At 44.3% G+C, this 16,637-nt stretch overlaps 1 pseudogene; it reads right to left on the bottom strand.

The window, feature by feature from the left end:
- Nucleotides 1–11,983: 11,983 nt before the first annotated feature.
- Nucleotides 11,984–16,281, bottom strand: LOC136319670 (non-POU domain-containing octamer-binding protein pseudogene; annotated as a pseudogene).
- Between the last annotated feature and the right edge of the window lie 356 nt (nucleotides 16,282–16,637).

Below are 16,637 nucleotides of genomic sequence, written 5' to 3'. Positions count from 1 at the left end.
TCTGATTTGGGGCTATTGCTTAACCTCGGTGTTTCAGCTTTCTCTGGGAAACCAGGATTAAGTGCCTAAAATGTGAGGATTAAGTAAATTAATATATAAAGCGCAGGGTGAGCACTTAATGTGTTAGCCATTATTAAATAATTACCATATGTAACATGTAACTAGCACTAAGAAGACAAACTGAGAAAGAGGATGTTGTGTATGAGTGCATACATGCGTTTTTAGACAGTGATCGAAGAAAAGGGCTCCAGTGATACTGAGAATGTAAGGAAATGAGGAAAGTACCAATGAAGAAAACTGCAGGGAAGCTCTTCATGCAGAACAGAAAAACAAAAACAAAAAAAATAAAAGGACTGGAATGAACGTGCAAGGAGGTCTGTGGGCTAGATTTCAGTAAGAGAACAAGAGGAGATGACATAGCTGTGGCCAGATCATGGTCATAATAAAAAATTGGGGGCCCTATTCGGTTTCTCAGTGGGTAGAGCATCTGCCAGGTGTATGGACATCTGGGGTTTCATTCCTGGTCAGGGCACCCAGGAGAAGCGACTATCTGCTCCCCCCCCTTTCCCCTTCTCCCCTTCTCTCCCTCTTCCTGTCCCACAGCCTCTGTACTGAGCATCAGTCCAGTCCAACAAGCCTGCTGAGTGGGTCCCAGTCTCGTTGTGGGACTCTGCCTCACTATCTCCGCTACTCTCACCTAAGGAAAAAAAAAGAAATTTGGCTTTAATTCTTAATGACTGGCAAGCCTCTGACATTTTGAGCAGAAGAGTGAGGAGATCAAACTTAACTTTTCCTTTTTTTTTTGGTCAAGATCACTCACAGGTGTTGAAAATTGACAACTTCTGTGTCTGGCTTCTTTCATCTAGCATAATGCTGTCAATGTTGTATAATGAATCAGTTCTTCATTCCTTCTTATTGCTTAGAGATATTGCATTGTTATGAATATACCACATTTTATTTATCCATTCACCAGAGGATGCATATTTAGATTGTTTCTATTTTCTGGTTATTATGAATAATGTTTCTATGAACATTTATGTACAAGATTTTGTGTGGACCTGTGTTTATATTTCTCCTGGGCATATACCTAGGAGTGAAATTACTGGGTTATATAGTAACTATATTTAGCTTTTTGTGGAGCTATTTTTCAAAAAGGTAGCAGCTTTATTTTTAATAGCCAAAAACGGGCAACAATCCAAATAGATGAATAGATAAATTGTTATAGATTGATGTAATGAAATACTACTCTGCAATAAAAAAGGATGAATTATTGATACATGCAACAATATGGATGAATCTTAAAATAATTTTGCTGCACGAACAAAAGCAGACATACTGTATGATTCCATTTATATAAAACTAGAAAATACAAACTAATCTAAAGTGACAGCACTGTGGATGGTTGTTGCCTCAGTAAGGGGCATAGGCACAGAGAAGGGCGACAAGGGTTAGAAAGTGGTATGAGAAGATTTGGGGAGGTTATGGATATGTTCATTATCTTGATTGTGGCGATTGTGTCAGTTGTGTACACATATAAGATTTATCAAGTTGTATACTTAAAAATGTGCAGTTTATTGATATCATGATTATGCCTCAATGTAAAAAGGATGGTAGGCAAAAACCAATAAAAAAAGAAGGCTGGTTAAGACAGAAAGCATCTGGATAGACTAAAAAAAGATTCATTATTGCATGGAATACCCTTGATGATGGAGAAATGCCTGAACCTGAAGGCAGGGAACTTATGTGCCCATTTACTTAGCATTCCCTGCACCTTCCTTAGTGCCCAGCACCCAGCAAGCAGGCACATGTTTGTTCTGAAGGAGTAACCCCTGAGCTTCTTCGATGACACACGGCCACATGTGGCCCCATACTAGAGAAGTATGGGGCCGCATGCAGAGAGGACATTTCATCCTCGGCTCCTGCACAGCCGGTGGAGCAGGGAGCAGTGGAAGGCCGCGGGGGACGCATTCTGGGGCTCTGTGATTGCCATTACTGGCAACCACATAACCACAGCAACCATCATCCAATCTACTGTTCTGGGGTGTTGTGGATTTCTAATTGACCATGATTACTGAGATAAATGAGAGAGAGGCTGGAAGAGGCCAGGGCCTGTGCTATGAGTGCCATTTCCTGCCATTAGAAATAGCAGCAGCCATCTTAATTTACATAAGATGCAACTTGCAGAATTTCAAGACAGCATCTGGGCTCAGGTGTTTGTCGACTTGAGGTCAAAGCTTGAGAATCTGGAAAGGTGCCGCTTGGAGAATCAAGAGGAATGCCACTACGAACAGGAAATTTGGAGTGCCTGGAACCGATTACCAGACACTTTTAGCACCCTGAAAAATATAGCAGTGGCTTTACTCACAATTTTTCCCTTTATGTACTTTTGTGAGACCTTATTCTCAGCGTTAAATATGTCAAAACCAACAAAAGAAACAGATTGACAGATGAAGTTAGTAGCACTTGCTTGGGCTTGAAGTGTACAAAATACCAACCTTCAATTGAAGATTTAGCCAATGAAATTTAGCAACAAAAAAGTCACTAATAGGCAGGTTAGTTAAAGAATTCCCCTCCCCCTCACTTATCTTAGTTCACAGCACTCCACACAAGTTAAATAATATCAAGACCAACAAAAGAAACCGAGTGACAGATGAACAAAGAAGTCACTAAGCGGGTAAGTTAAATAATTAGTTTTTGGTTTGTTAAATACAATTATATATTACAATTATACATTTTTGTTATTTAAACTATAAATATCACGAAATCATGGTTTTTTTCTTGAAGTGACACACCACCAGAGTTATGCTTGGTTTTTTGGTGAATTTCGACACACTTAGCTCAAAAGATTGCCCATCACTGTTCTAGGAATACAAACTGAAAATACATGTACCGTTTCTTCAAATATTTCAGTCTTACCACTTTTTCTATTAATCTTTTTCTTCTTTCTATGGTCTTTGTGAAGCAAAAGAACATCCTTTAAAGTAAGTTCTTAAGAGTGAAATGGACAAAATTATTTGAAACTAATTAATTAATTAATTTTAGTGAGAGAGAGAGATAGCAAGGAACATTGATCTTCTCTTGATTGTGCCTTGACCAGGGATTGAACTGGCAACTGCTGTGCTTCTGGATAATGCTCTAACCAACCCAGCTATCAGGTGAGAGCTATCTGAAACTTTAAACTCATTCATTTATTCGCCTATCTTTCATTCACTGATTCAAATGTATTTATCTCCATTAAGTGCCAGGTATTGTTTATGTACTTGGGATATGAGAATGAACAAAATTAGAGGATACATCTTGAATAGGAATAGGACTGCTTATGTGCCCAGCTTGAAATGCAGTCTTCTAAACTTTTCTTCTAATTTTCAAAACACAGGAAATTGGGTTTCATTCCTAATAGCTACTGGGTAGTAGAACCACTCCCAAGTGGGTGATAAAGACCATCCTCATGGGAAAAGGTGTATATCCTATATTCCTATGCTTTATAGTAATTTTAAAATGATATCTCAGGTCAAATTGGTTTTTAAATGAATTTTTAAATTTTTTAGTTTTATTTTTGTTGTATGTTCTGTGGGATTTGTTTTCTTTTTCACTTAAGACTCTCTTAACTCAGATAAATAGTATAAGAAATATTGCCAGTTCTTCTATGTATGGCATGTTTCATATGTTCCAAATGTTTCAGATAAAGAAATTTGGAGCCAGTTGAAACTGGAGCTGGCCAATTTCAACTTGATCCTATGCTTGAAATAAAGTACAGGTCACTGGTGTATTAAAGGCAATAAAATATGAATTGTCATTTATACCACCACAATAGCAACCTGTTGTTATTAGGTTGTGTGCTTTAGAGTTTCTTATAAACATACCTAGGAGCTTTCAAAAATGAAATACCAAGAAGCCCCAAATTTCTGCAAGACAATATTCTCTTAATTGATTTTTTTACCTGAAATAACCAAATATTTATAGTTTTTTATTGTTTAATTTGTCTGCTTTTATAGTTTTATCTTCATGTTCTTTCAGATTAAAAATTCTGGAAAACCTAGTTTTATCCATATATCTATCTATCTATCTATCTATCTATCTATCTATCTATCTATATCTATCTATCTATCTATCTATATATATATATTTGACAGAGATAGAGAGAGAGAGTCAGAGAGAGGGACAGATAAAGACAAACAGACAGGAAGAAATGAGAAGTATCAATTCTTCATTGTAGCGTCTTCGTTGTTCATTGATTGCTTACTCATATGTGCCTTGACTGGGGAGCTACAGCAGACTGAGTGACCCCTTGCTCAAGCCAGCGACCTTGGGCTCAAGCTGGTGAGCCTGTGCTCAAGCCAGATGAGGCTGCACTCAAGCCAGCAACCTCAGGGTTTCAAACCTGGGTCTTCTGTGTCCCAGTCCAATGCTCCATCCACTGCTCCACTACCTGGTCAGGTTAGCTATATTTTAATTATCCTATTTTCCAGGGCCATATTTGTATTTTCATTTGAAATTTTATTATTTAACCAAAACTACAACCTTTTTTTGAAAAAAAGAATGTTTTTTTGTGATATTAACATTTAAAATTTGTCTTCAAGTCTATATTGGACATCTCAAAACTATAGAACTGTTTATCTGATAAGAGTGTATATTTTTATGTTAAAATAGCACTTGTAGTTGATTACCTAAATAATAATGCTATATTATAGAAGATAACCCTTCAAAATGGACATCCTTTATAATAATTACTCATTATCCTTTAACTGAGTGGATGTACTGTGAGCTCTGAAAAGATGGGGGATGTGTGTGTTCTGGATTGCATCCCTTCACTTACCAAAGGCCAGATAAAAAGTAGTTAAAAATAAATATTTCTTATATTAGTGAATGATACTATAAAATTTAACTAAATTGAATTTAATAAATCTGATAATTGCTTTAAAATTTAATTTTGAATGAAAAATAGTTTAATGTTTACAACATTCTAAAAAGGCATGAAAAAGAATTAAAAAGAAGTGTGGGCAGAAACTGCTGCTTGTCAACTTGTTATTCATCCTTATTTCTTAGTAGCAAAACCTTCCCTGCAGTGTGGGTGTGGCAGTGTACCCTTCTGTGCAACTAAATGTATCAGCCTTATTATGCCTAGGGATAGCCAATGATATGTAAATGAGAGTTTTGGAGGTCACTCCAGAGAAAACTCTAGAAAAGGAACTGACTCAACATGGAAGCTGACTCCTTTGCCCTTGCCCCATTTCTCCTTGCTGCCTAAAGCAGGAACTTGGTGGTGGGAGTTGCAACTAAACTAAAACCAAGACAGGGCCTTAAAGGTGGAAGCCATAATAACGGAGAGGAAAGATGAAAGGAGAGTATATCCTTGATGGCTTCAGGTAGATGCAGTGTTTGCCTACCTCTGGGCTTGTTTTACATAAGAGAAAAATAGACCATCTGGTTTACTCTAGCTTTATATTGAATTTCTCTTATATACATAGCTGAACCTAAACCTGATTAATACAGAGAGAAAACTTATAAATCTATAGTTATAACTTTGTAAGTAAAAGGTTTATTAAGTGCAAGTTAACACATTTTTTAATGTATATTTAAAATGGTGGGAATTTTGGAATCTCTTTAGTGATGTTGTGACAATGCTGAGGTAACTATCATCTTAAGATCGCAGAGATTTATAGCTAATAATTAAGTTTTATACTAGTGATGCAACATATGATTGTGGAGACTTTACAAGTGAAACAACTAATGTTTAAATATTAGTTTGGTGACTTACTGAAATAAATTGCACCTGAGCTGTAGATTTAGCAGTAGAACTAATACAGTGCCTTAAATCTCAAACACTTTGACCTTTAGAAAACATCAATCTTCCCATTAGTCTTTGTAGTAAGAGAAAATTTATATGGTTAACTTCCTCACTTCACATGACATTGCTTATTTTTGAAACATTCATAAGTCTGCTGAATCCAAGGAAGACACATCCATTATTTATGTTTTTTAAATGACTTCAGAAAGGCATGGCTATATCAAGGGAGAAAAACTTAATGCACTAGCCCAGAGGCTTATCAGTTGCAAACAATACAAATGCAAGAATAGTTTAAGAGTTAGTAATTTTTATATTTTTGGAAAAACATTTTGAGCTTCTATATGAACAACAAAACCCTACTAATATTATTTAAAGATGAAGCAACAGAGGCTGAGAAGAGTTAGGTAGCTTTGTCTCTAGAAGACACAGTATGGATTCCTATCCAGATGTGTCTAAATTAAAAGCTGCTGTTCTTGTCTCTTTTTGTTGTTGTTGGTTAGTTGGTGATATTTTATTTTAAAAATAGATGTAAGTATTTACCTGATGTGGAATATGTACTTTTAAACTTTTTATTGAAGTATAACATGCAGAAAAATGCACCAATCCTAGGTGTACAATTTGATGAGTTACCCCTGTGAACATAACACAAGTAACTATCACCCAGGTTAAAAAAAGAGCATTCCTTTGGTATTGGGGAAATGCCAATTAAAACAAAAATGAGATAGCCTTTCACACCTACTGGATTGGATATAATTAAAAAAAGATAGGCAATAATAAATGTTGATGAGGATGTGGAGGCTTTGGAACCCTCAGACACCGCTGGTGGGAACGTCAAGTGATACAACCACTTTGAAAAACAGTCTGGCTATTTAATAAGGGCTAAACATAGAGTTATATTACCCAGCAATTCCACGTCTAGGTATGTTTCCAAGAGAATTGAAAATATATGTCCACACAAAAACATGTACACAAATGTTGGTAGTAGCATTATTTATAATAGCCAACCAACTTATGAATAAATAAACAAACAAAATTATGGTATGTTTATACCATGGAATATTATTTGGCCACAAAAAAGAATGAAGGACTGATACATGCTACAATATGAATGAATTTTGAAAATACACTAAGTGAAAGAAGCCAGAAGCCACAAATATTGTATGATTACATTGGTGATGGGAGAGTCAGGGGTTGCTGAGGAGGGAAGAATGAGGATTGATGACTAAAGGGTAAGAGGTTTCTTTTCTTTCTCTTTTTTTTTCATAGAGAGAGAGTCAGAGAGAGGGATAGATAGGGACAGACAGACAGGTACGGAGAGATGAGAAACATCAATTATTAGTTTTTTTTTGCAACACCTTAGTTGTTCATTGATTGCTTTCTCATATGTGCCTTGACCAGGGGGCTACAGCAGACCGAGTAACCCCTTGCTCAAGCCAGCGACCTTGGGTCCAAGCTGGTGTGCTTTGCTCAAACAACATGAGCCCTTGCTCAAGCTGGCGTCCTCGGGAGTCTCAAACCTGTGTCCTCTGCATCCCAGTCCAACGCTCTATCCACTGCGCCACTGACTGGTCAGGCAAGAGGTTTCTTTATGTGGTGATTACAATGTTCATAATTGATTGTGGTGATAGTTGCACAACTCTATGTTTATACTAAAAATGTTGAATCATATACTTTAAAGGGGTGGATTGTATGGTATGTGAATCATATCAACAGCTTTTAAAAAATAGGAATAATGGGAAGGAGAGGCAGATGGAGGGTGAAATAATATCTTCATTGCTGATATGGAATGGCTGTGGCCTGTTAACTGATTATGCTGGGTAAACCTCAACTCCAGGATTAGGCAGATTTATCTATCTAGTGAAAGGCAAGGCTAGCGGGGAGGCCTCCAAAAATGGTAAGACATACATCATGAAGGAGCATAGAACTCATGCTCTTTGTGTCCAACTTGCCCAAGAAAAAGTTCCTCTTGGGCAAGTTGGTCTCTGCTATGCAGGGATATTAACATCTGAGCATGAGTTGTTGTTTTTTTTTCATGCTTGCTGACCCCTAGGAGTTTTTGTTTTTTTTTTCAAAAAATGAAATTAGTAGAAAACCCTAAAGTCTCAGTCAAAAAACTACTGGACCTGATAAATAAATTCAGCAAAGTGGCAGGATATAAAATCAATACTCAGAAATCAGAAGCATTTTTATACACCAACAATGAACAGTCAGAAAGAGAAATTAAGGAAACAATCCCCTTCACAATTACAACCAAAAAAATAAAGTACCTAGGAGTAAACTTAACCAAGGAGACTAAAGACTTGTACTCGGAAAATTACAAAACATTGATAAAAGAAATCAAGGAAGATACAAACAAGTGGAAGCATATACCGTGCTCATGGTTAGGAAGAATAAACATCATTAAAATGTCTATATTACCCAAAGCAATTTATAAATTCAATGCAATACCAATTAAAATACCAATGACATACTTCAAAGATATAGAACACATATTCCAAAAATTTATATGGAACCAAAAAAGGACACGAATAGCCTCAGCAATCTTAAAAAGGAAGAATAAAGTGGGAGGTATCACACTTCCTGATATCAAGTTATACTACAAGGCCATTGTACTCAAAACAGCCTGGTACTGGCATAAGAACAGGCATATAGATCAATGGAACAGAACAGAGAACCCAGAAATAAACCCACAGTTCTATGGACAACTGATATTTGACAAAGGAGGTAAGGAAATACAATGGAGTAAAGACAGCCTCTTTAACAAATGGTGTTGGGAAAATTGGACAGCTACCTGCAAAAAAATGAAACTAGATCACCAGCTTACACCACTCACAAAAATTAACTCAAAATGGATAAAAGACTTGAATGTAGGCCGTGAAACCATAAGCATCTTAGAAGAAAACATAGGCAGTAAGCTCTCCGACATCTCTCGGAGCAATATATTTGCTGATTTATCTCCACGGGGAAGTGAAATAAAAGACAGGATAAACAAATGGGACTATATCAAACTAAAAAGCTTTTGCACAGCTAAAGACAACAAGAACAGAATAAAAAGACAAACTACACAATGGGAGAACATATTTGACAATACATCTGATAAGGGGTTAATAACTAAAATTTATAAAGAACTTGTAAAACTCAACACCAGGAAGACAAACAACCCAATCCAAAAATGGGCAAAAGAGATGAATAGACACTTCTCCAAAGAGGACATACAGATGGCCAATAGGCATATGAAAAAATGCTCAACATCACTAATCATTAGAGAAATGCAAATTAAAACCACAATGAGATATCACCTTACACCAGTCAGAATGGCGCTTATCAACAAAACAACACAGAATAAGTGCTGGCGAGGATGTGGAGAAAAGGGAACCCTCCTGCACTGCTGGTGGGAATGCAGACTGGTGCAGCCACTGTGGAAAACAGTATGGAGATTCCTCAAAAAACTGAAAATCGAACTGCCTTTTGACCCAGCTATCCCACTTTTAGGAATATACCCCAAGGACACCATAGAACGGCTCGAAAAGGAGAAATGCACCCGAATGTTTGTGGCAGCATTGTTCACAATAGCGAAGATCTGGAAACAGCCCAAGTGTCCGTCAGAGGACGAGTGGATTAAAAAACTTTGGTACATATATACTATGGAATACTACTCAGCCATAAGAAATGATGACATCGGATCATTTACAATAACATGGATGGACCTTGATAACATTATACGGAGTGAAATAAGTAAATCAGAAAAAAAACAAAAACTGAGATGAATCCATACATAGAAGGGACATAAAAATGAGACTCAGAGACATGAACAAGAATGTGATGGCAACAGGGGCGGGGGGTTGGGGGAGGGGGGTGGGGTGAAGAAGGAGAGAGGGGCTAGGGGAGGGGAGGGGCACAAAGAAAACCAGATAGAAGGTGACAGAGACAATTTAACTTTGCGGGAGGGGTATACAGCACAATCAAATGTCAAAATAATCTAGAGATACTTTCTCTCAACATATGTACCCTGATTTATCAATGTCACTGCATTAAATTTAATAAAAAAAATGAAATTAGTTCCAGTTATAGTTTTATTAACTTAAAATCATGTTTGTTTGATAACCAGTTTATGGAAATAAGAAGAACATACATTTGCCTTTTTCTTAATGTTGCCTTGCACACGCACGATCGTACTCTGGATGGTCAGGAGGCACGAGAACGTACATGAACGCTAGTGCTACTCAGAGGGTTAAAGAGAGAATCTTCCCGTTTCCCAGCACCAGGCTGCACTCCATGGCGGCCCACCCCCTAGTGGAGAATGGTGGATCTGAAATGAGCATAGACATTGTTCCCACACTTACTGATCAGAGACATTACTCTACTTTCTGTTGGACAGAGGGAGATAAAGATATGGAGTGATAGCAGTGTTGGTGTGGAGACTCTGTAGCGTTCTCTTCACTTGGAAGGCCACATGAGGAATAAGCTAGATCATTTAAAACAACAGTAAAGCTGATATCTCCCAACCCTGAACAGCTCTTGTATCCTTTTTGACTTGCATTGTTGTTCAGACTCTCATCATCTCTTGTCTGGATTAATGAAGTCCTCTCCTATCTGTTCTCCTTACCTCCACGTTCACTGTCTTGCCACTTATCCAGAAAGCCTGCAGAACAGATATAGCTCAAAGATATATTTGTCCGATATGGTATTTGAATTGTTAAAAATTGCTGTGGGCCTGACCTGTGGTGGCGCAGTGGATAAAGCGTCGACCTGGAAATGCTGAGGTCGCCGGTTCGAAACCCTGGGCTTGCCTGGTCAAGGTACATATGGGAGTTGATGCTTCCAGCTCCTCCCCCCTGTCTCTCTCCTCTCTAAAATGAATAAATAAAATTAAAAAAAAATTGCTGTGACAGTTAATGCAGGTAACTAATCCAATACATGCTTGTTTTTTGTTTTTTTTGTTTTTAAAGCTTAAAATATACTTTAACCAGTTGATGCTGCATTACTGCTACATTTCTCAGAAAAACTTCAAAGGTATCAAGGCTAAATCAAACATGGCACAACAATTTTTAAAAAATGCACAGCATGCCCTGGCCGGTTGGCTCAGTGGTAGAGCGTCGGCTTGGCATGCAGGAATCCCAGGTTTGATTCTTGGCCAGGGCACACAGGAGAAGTGCCCATCTGCTTCTCCACCCCTCCCCCTCTCCTTCCTCTCTGTCTCTCTCTTCCCCTCCCGCAGCCAAGGCTCCATTGGAGCAAAGTTGGCCTGGGCGCTGAGGATGGCTCTATGGCCTCTGCCTCAGGCGCTAGAATGGCTCTGGTTGCAACAGAGCAACGCCCCAGATGGGCAGAGCATCGCCCCCTGGTGGGCATGCCGGTGGATCCCGGTCGGGCACATGTGGGAGTCTGTCTGACTGTCTTCCCGTTTCCAACTTCAGAAAAATACAAAAAAATAAAAATAAAAATAATAAAAATGCACAGCATAACTACATAAGATAGGCAAGGCTAAGAGCTACTGTCTGACCTTCATACAGCAGCCCTATTTCCAAGATTGTACTAGGCCTATCAAGGCCAACACCAGACACAAAAGGGCCATTTCTGGGTTGTCCTTCCCCAAGAAAAAGATGGAGGCAAGTTAACACAAGATTTTTTAAAAGATACACTAAAATGAAACTGTCTAAGAGAAAATGTCTTCCTTAGGACATGAAGGGATAATAGATGGGATATAACAGAACTTATGTAGGTGTGTTACCTGTGATCTCTGTGGACCGGGGAGTGAATGGAGTCATGGAGCTAAGGTCATTGGGGGATGTTTGTGGATTTCATGGTACATGTAGCAGTGTCTGGGGGTGGGGAATTTAAGAATGAGAACTCAGAACTGGATAAACAAAGGATGGAATGGTCAAGATTAATGGGGGCTCTAACTAGATCCACTTTGCCATTTCCCCCCAGCTCCCAGGCCCTCAGTAATCACATGAGACTTCAGGAATGTATCACAGATACGAGGGAACAATATGTCACACAGAACTGATTTGTTACATATTGTCCCTCTCTCACCCTCTGCCTCCAGCAAATTCATTAGAGTGCTAAAGGCAGGGAAGACCTCACTTCTTATTGGGAAGCATCCTTAACACTTTTCCAGGATAGAATTCCAGCCAGTCAAAAAAAAAGTTTTTCTCTTAAGGGTTTTGAGAAACTAGACACTGCAATTTTTTATTAGTATTGGCGATGTTTGTTTGGAGCAAATTCAGCCCAGGGGCTGCAAGGTTGAATGTAGGAAGGGTTCCACCAATTGCCTTTATTCCTTCCATTGTAGCAGTTTGGCTAAAGTGTTTGGTAGTTGGTGGGGTCAATCCCAAGGTTGTATCTGGTATTGAAGTGGCAGGTCCTGGAGGAGCTGGGCTCCCAGCAGGCGCAGGAACAGGGGCATGCATCTCTGTTGTTTATGCCCATACCACCTCCCTTAGCCATCTGACCCATCCGTATCTCCTGCTCCTCACATCAAGGAAGGTTCCCTCGAATGCTTCCTGCTCTTGTCACATCATTACTTCCCTCTGTCCCCACACGTCTTCTTCAAGGTGCCTGCACGCCTCCTCCTGCCTCAGCTCCAGTTGCTTTCATTTTTGCATTTTTGGTTGTGCAGCTCTTCCATCAGCCGAATCTTCCTGACACCTCATCAGATCCTGCCTCCTTAGCATGAGCTGGTGCTCATGGCGAGCAGCCTCCATCTCCGTCTCCAGTTTCTCAGGCGCTTCCTTGATGTTATGGTCCCCTCGGTCCTGCTGCTGTTTCTCCATTGCAGTGAATGTCTTCAGCGCATGGCACACTCATGCTCAAAGGAGCCAGGCTCTGCAAATCTAGGTGGCTGCTCCTGCTACTTGTGAAACTGCTGGTTCTTTATAGCTATCTTCTCTGGAAGTCCCACTTCATCATTGGACTGGCACAGTCTGAGGAAATGTGGTGAGCGGGAAGGAACCTTCATTGCATCTGTCCAGAGCTTTCCAAGCGCTGGATTTCCTGAGAACTCAGCAGTGCCTTTTCCCGAAGCCCTTCCTTGGCACTCCTCAATGACAACAGCCCGCTCTGCCTGCCCAACACAGAAAAGGCTTTGTTCAGTTCGTTGGACACATGCTTAGGAAGGTTTTGGATGGTAAGAGATGCACTACGGCCGGCAAAGCGCACACGCAGCTACTTTTCATGGAGTGGCTTGTTGTCCAGCTCTACTTTAGCAATCTCTGCTATGGTTCATTTTCCCAAGGAGATTAAAGCCACAGCCCTTATCCTTATGAATGAAGACGTCACCTGCTTTCTCATATTTCTGATAGTTTCTTCACTTCATGCCCAGTAATGTCAGGAGGAAGATTTCCCACAAAGATCTGGCTACATTGGGTGAAGGTGTTCTCTCCTTCTTTCCTAAAAAATTTCAGGTCAATAGTCAAGCTGCTGGCTTGTTGTCCGTTTGCAGGTGTTAGTGCTGGTGATGGCTGCTGCTCTTGCTGCTGCTGCTGCTGCTGGTGGGGATGCTGGGCGTTCTGCTGCTGGTTCTGATGGGGATGCTGCTCTTGCTGCTGGTGCTACTGGTGGAGATACTGCTCTTGCTGCCGCTGGTGCTGCTTGTGGGGATGCTGCTGGGGATGCTGGTGGTTCTGGTGGGGATGCTGGTGGTTCTGGTGGAGATGCTGGTGGGGATGCTGGTGGTGCTTGTGGAGATGCTGGTGGTGCCGTTGGTGGGGCTGTTGGTGGGGATGCTGGTGGAGATGCTGGTGATGCTGCCGGTGCTGCTGCTGGTGCTACTGCTGGTGGTGCCGCTGGTGGTGCTGCTGGTGGGGATGCTGGTGGGGCCATTGGTGGGGATGCTGCTGGGGATGCTGGTGGTTCTGGTGGGGGTGCTGGTGGTTCTGGTGGAGATGCTGGTGGGGATGCTGGTGGTGCTTGTGGAGATGCTGGTGGTGCCGCTGGTGGGGCTGTTGGTGGGGATGCTGGTGGAGATGCTGGTGATGCTGCCGGTGCTGCTGCTGGTGCTACTGCTGGTGGTGCCGCTGGTGGTGCTGCTGGTGGGGATGCTGGTGGGGCCATTGGTGGGGATGCTGCTGGGGATGCTGGTGGTTCTGGTGGGGATGCTGGTGGTTCTGGTGGAGATGCTGGTGGAGATGCTGGTGGGGATGCTGGTGATGCCGCTGGTGCTGCTGCTGGTGCTGCCGCTGGTGCTGCTGCTGGTGGTGCCACTGGTGGTGCCGCTGGTGGGGATGCAGGCAGGGCTGCTTCTGGGGATGCTGGTGGTACTGTTGGTGCAGCCGCTGGTGGGGATGCTGCTGGTGGGGCTGTTGGTGGGGATGCTGGTGGAGATGCTGGTGAGTATGCTGGTGGGGTCGCTGGTGGTGCCGCTGGTGGGGTTGTTGGTGGTGCTGCTGGTGGTGCTGCTGTTGGTGCTGCTGGTGGAAATACTGGTGGGACCTCTGGTGGTGACGCAGGCAGGGCTGCTTGTGAGGATGCTGTTGGTGCTGTTGGTGAGGATGCTGGTGCTGCTGGTGGGGATGCTGGTGGTACTGGTGGAGCTGCTAGTGGGGATGCTGGTGGAGATGCTGGTGAGTATGCTGGTGGTGCCGCTGGTGGTGCTGCTGGTGGGGATGCTGGTGGGGCCATTGGTGGGGATGCTGCTGGGGATGCTGGTGGTTCTGGTGGGGATGCTGGTGGTTCTGGTGGAGATGCTGGTGGAGATGCTGGTGGGGATGCTGGTGATGCCGCTGGTGCTGCTGCTGATGCTGCCGCTGGTGCTGCTGCTGGTGGTGCCACTGGTGGTGCCGCTGGTGGGGATGCAGGCAGGGCTGCTTCTGGGGATGCTGGTGGTACTGTTGGTGCAGCCGCTGGTGGGGATGCTGCTGGTGGGGCTGTTGGTGGGGATGCTGGTGGAGATGCTGGTGAGTATGCTGGTGGGGTCGCTGGTGGTGCCGCTGGTGGGATTGTTGGTGGTGCTGCTGGTGGTGCTGCTGTTGGTGCTGCTGGTGGAAATACTGGTGGGACCTCTGGTGGTGACGCAGGCAGGGCTGCTTGTGAGGATGCTGTTGGTGCTGTTGGTGAGGATGCTGGTGCTGCTGGTGGGGATGCTGGTGGTACTGGTGGAGCTGCTAGTGGGGATGCTGGTGGAGATGCTGGTGAGTATGCTGGTGGTGCTGCTGGTGGTGCCGCTGGTGGGGCTGTTGGTGGGAATGCTGGTGGGACCTCTGATGGTGACACAAGCAGGGCCGCTTGTGGGGATGCTGGTGGGGCTGGTGGGGATGCTGGTGGTGCTGCTGGTGATGCAGGCAGGGCTGCTTGTGGGGATGCTGGTGGTGCTGCTGGTGATGCAGGCAGGGCTGCTTGTGGGAATGCTGTTGGTGCTGTTGGTGGGGATGCTGGTAGGGATGCTGGTGGGGATGCTAGTGGTGCCGCTGGTGCTGCCGCTGGTGGGGCTGTTGCTGGGGATGCTGGTGGTGCTGTTAGTGGAGATGCTGGTGGGGATGCTGGTGCTGCCGCTGGTGGGGCTGTTGCTGGGGATGCTGGTGGGGATGCTGGTGGGGATGCTGGTGGTGCTGTTGGTGGAGATGCTGGTGGGGATGCTGGTGCTGCCGCTGGTGGGGCTGTTGCTGGGGATGCTGGTGGGGATGCTGGTGGGGATGCTGGTGGTGCTGTTGGTGGAGATGCTGGTGGGGATGCTGGTGCTGCCGCTGGTGGGGCTGTTGCTGGGGATGCTGGTGGGGATGCTGGTGGTGCTGTTAGTGGAGATGCTGGTGGGGATGCTGGTGCTGCCGCTGGTGGGGCTGTTGCTGGGGATGCTGGTGGGGATGCTGGTGGGGATGCTGGTGGTGCTGTTGGTGGAGATGCTGGTGGGGATGCTGGTGGTGCCGCTGGTGGTACCGCTGGTGGTGCCACTGGTGAGGATGCTGGTGGTGCCGCTGGTGCTGCCACTGGTGCGGCTGTTGCTGGGGATGCTGGTGGGGATGCTGGTGGTGCCGCTGGTGGTGCCACTGGTGAGGATGCTGGTGGTGCCGCTGGTGGGGCTGCTGGTGAGGATGCAGGCAGGGCTGCTTGTGGGGATGCTGGTGGTACTGTTGGTGCGGCCACTGGTGAGGATGCTGCTGGTGGGGCTGTTGGTGGAGATGCTTGTGGGGATGCTGGTGGTGCTGCTGGTGGGGCTGCTGGTGCTGATGCAGGCAGGGCTGTTTGTGGGGATGCTGGTGGTACTGTTGGTGCAGCCACTGGTGGGGATGCTGCTCATGGGGCTGTCGGAGGAGATGCTGGTGGTGCCGCTGGTGCTGCTGCTGGTGGTGCCGCTGGTGGTGCCGCTGGTGATGCAGGCAAGGCCGCTTATGGGGATGCTGGTGGTACTGGTGGGGATGCTGGTGATGCTGGTGGGGATGCTGGTAGGGATGCTGGTGAGGATGCTGGTGCTGCTGGTGGGGATGCTGCTGGTTCTGCTGGTGAGGATGCTGCTGGTGAGGATGCTGCTGGTGGTGATGCTGGTGGTGGTGCTGATGGGGATGCTGGTGGGGATGTTGGTGGTGCTGCTGGTGGTGCTGCTGGTGGGGATGTTGGTGGTGATGCTGGTGCTGCTGCTGCTAGTGGTGCTGCTCGTGAGGATGCTGGTGGGGATGTTGGTGGTGATGCTGGTGCTGCTGCTGCTAGTGGTGCTGCTCGTGAGGATGCTGGTGGGAATGTTGGTGGTGATGCTGGTGGTGCCGCTGGTGGTGCTGCTGGTGGTGCCACTGGAGGGGCCACTGGTGGGGATGCTGCGGGTGCTGTTGGTGGTGATGCTGGTGGGGATACTGGTGAGGATGCTGGTGGTGTCACTGGTGGGGATGATGGTGGTTCTGGTGGGGATGCTGGTGGGGCC

This window comes from Saccopteryx bilineata, chromosome 1 (assembly GCF_036850765.1).
Source record: "Saccopteryx bilineata isolate mSacBil1 chromosome 1, mSacBil1_pri_phased_curated, whole genome shotgun sequence".
Taxonomy (NCBI): Eukaryota; Metazoa; Chordata; class Mammalia; order Chiroptera; family Emballonuridae; genus Saccopteryx; species Saccopteryx bilineata.
The sequence above is the reverse complement of the archived record's forward strand: the minus strand, read 5'-3'. Positions and strand labels throughout refer to the sequence as shown.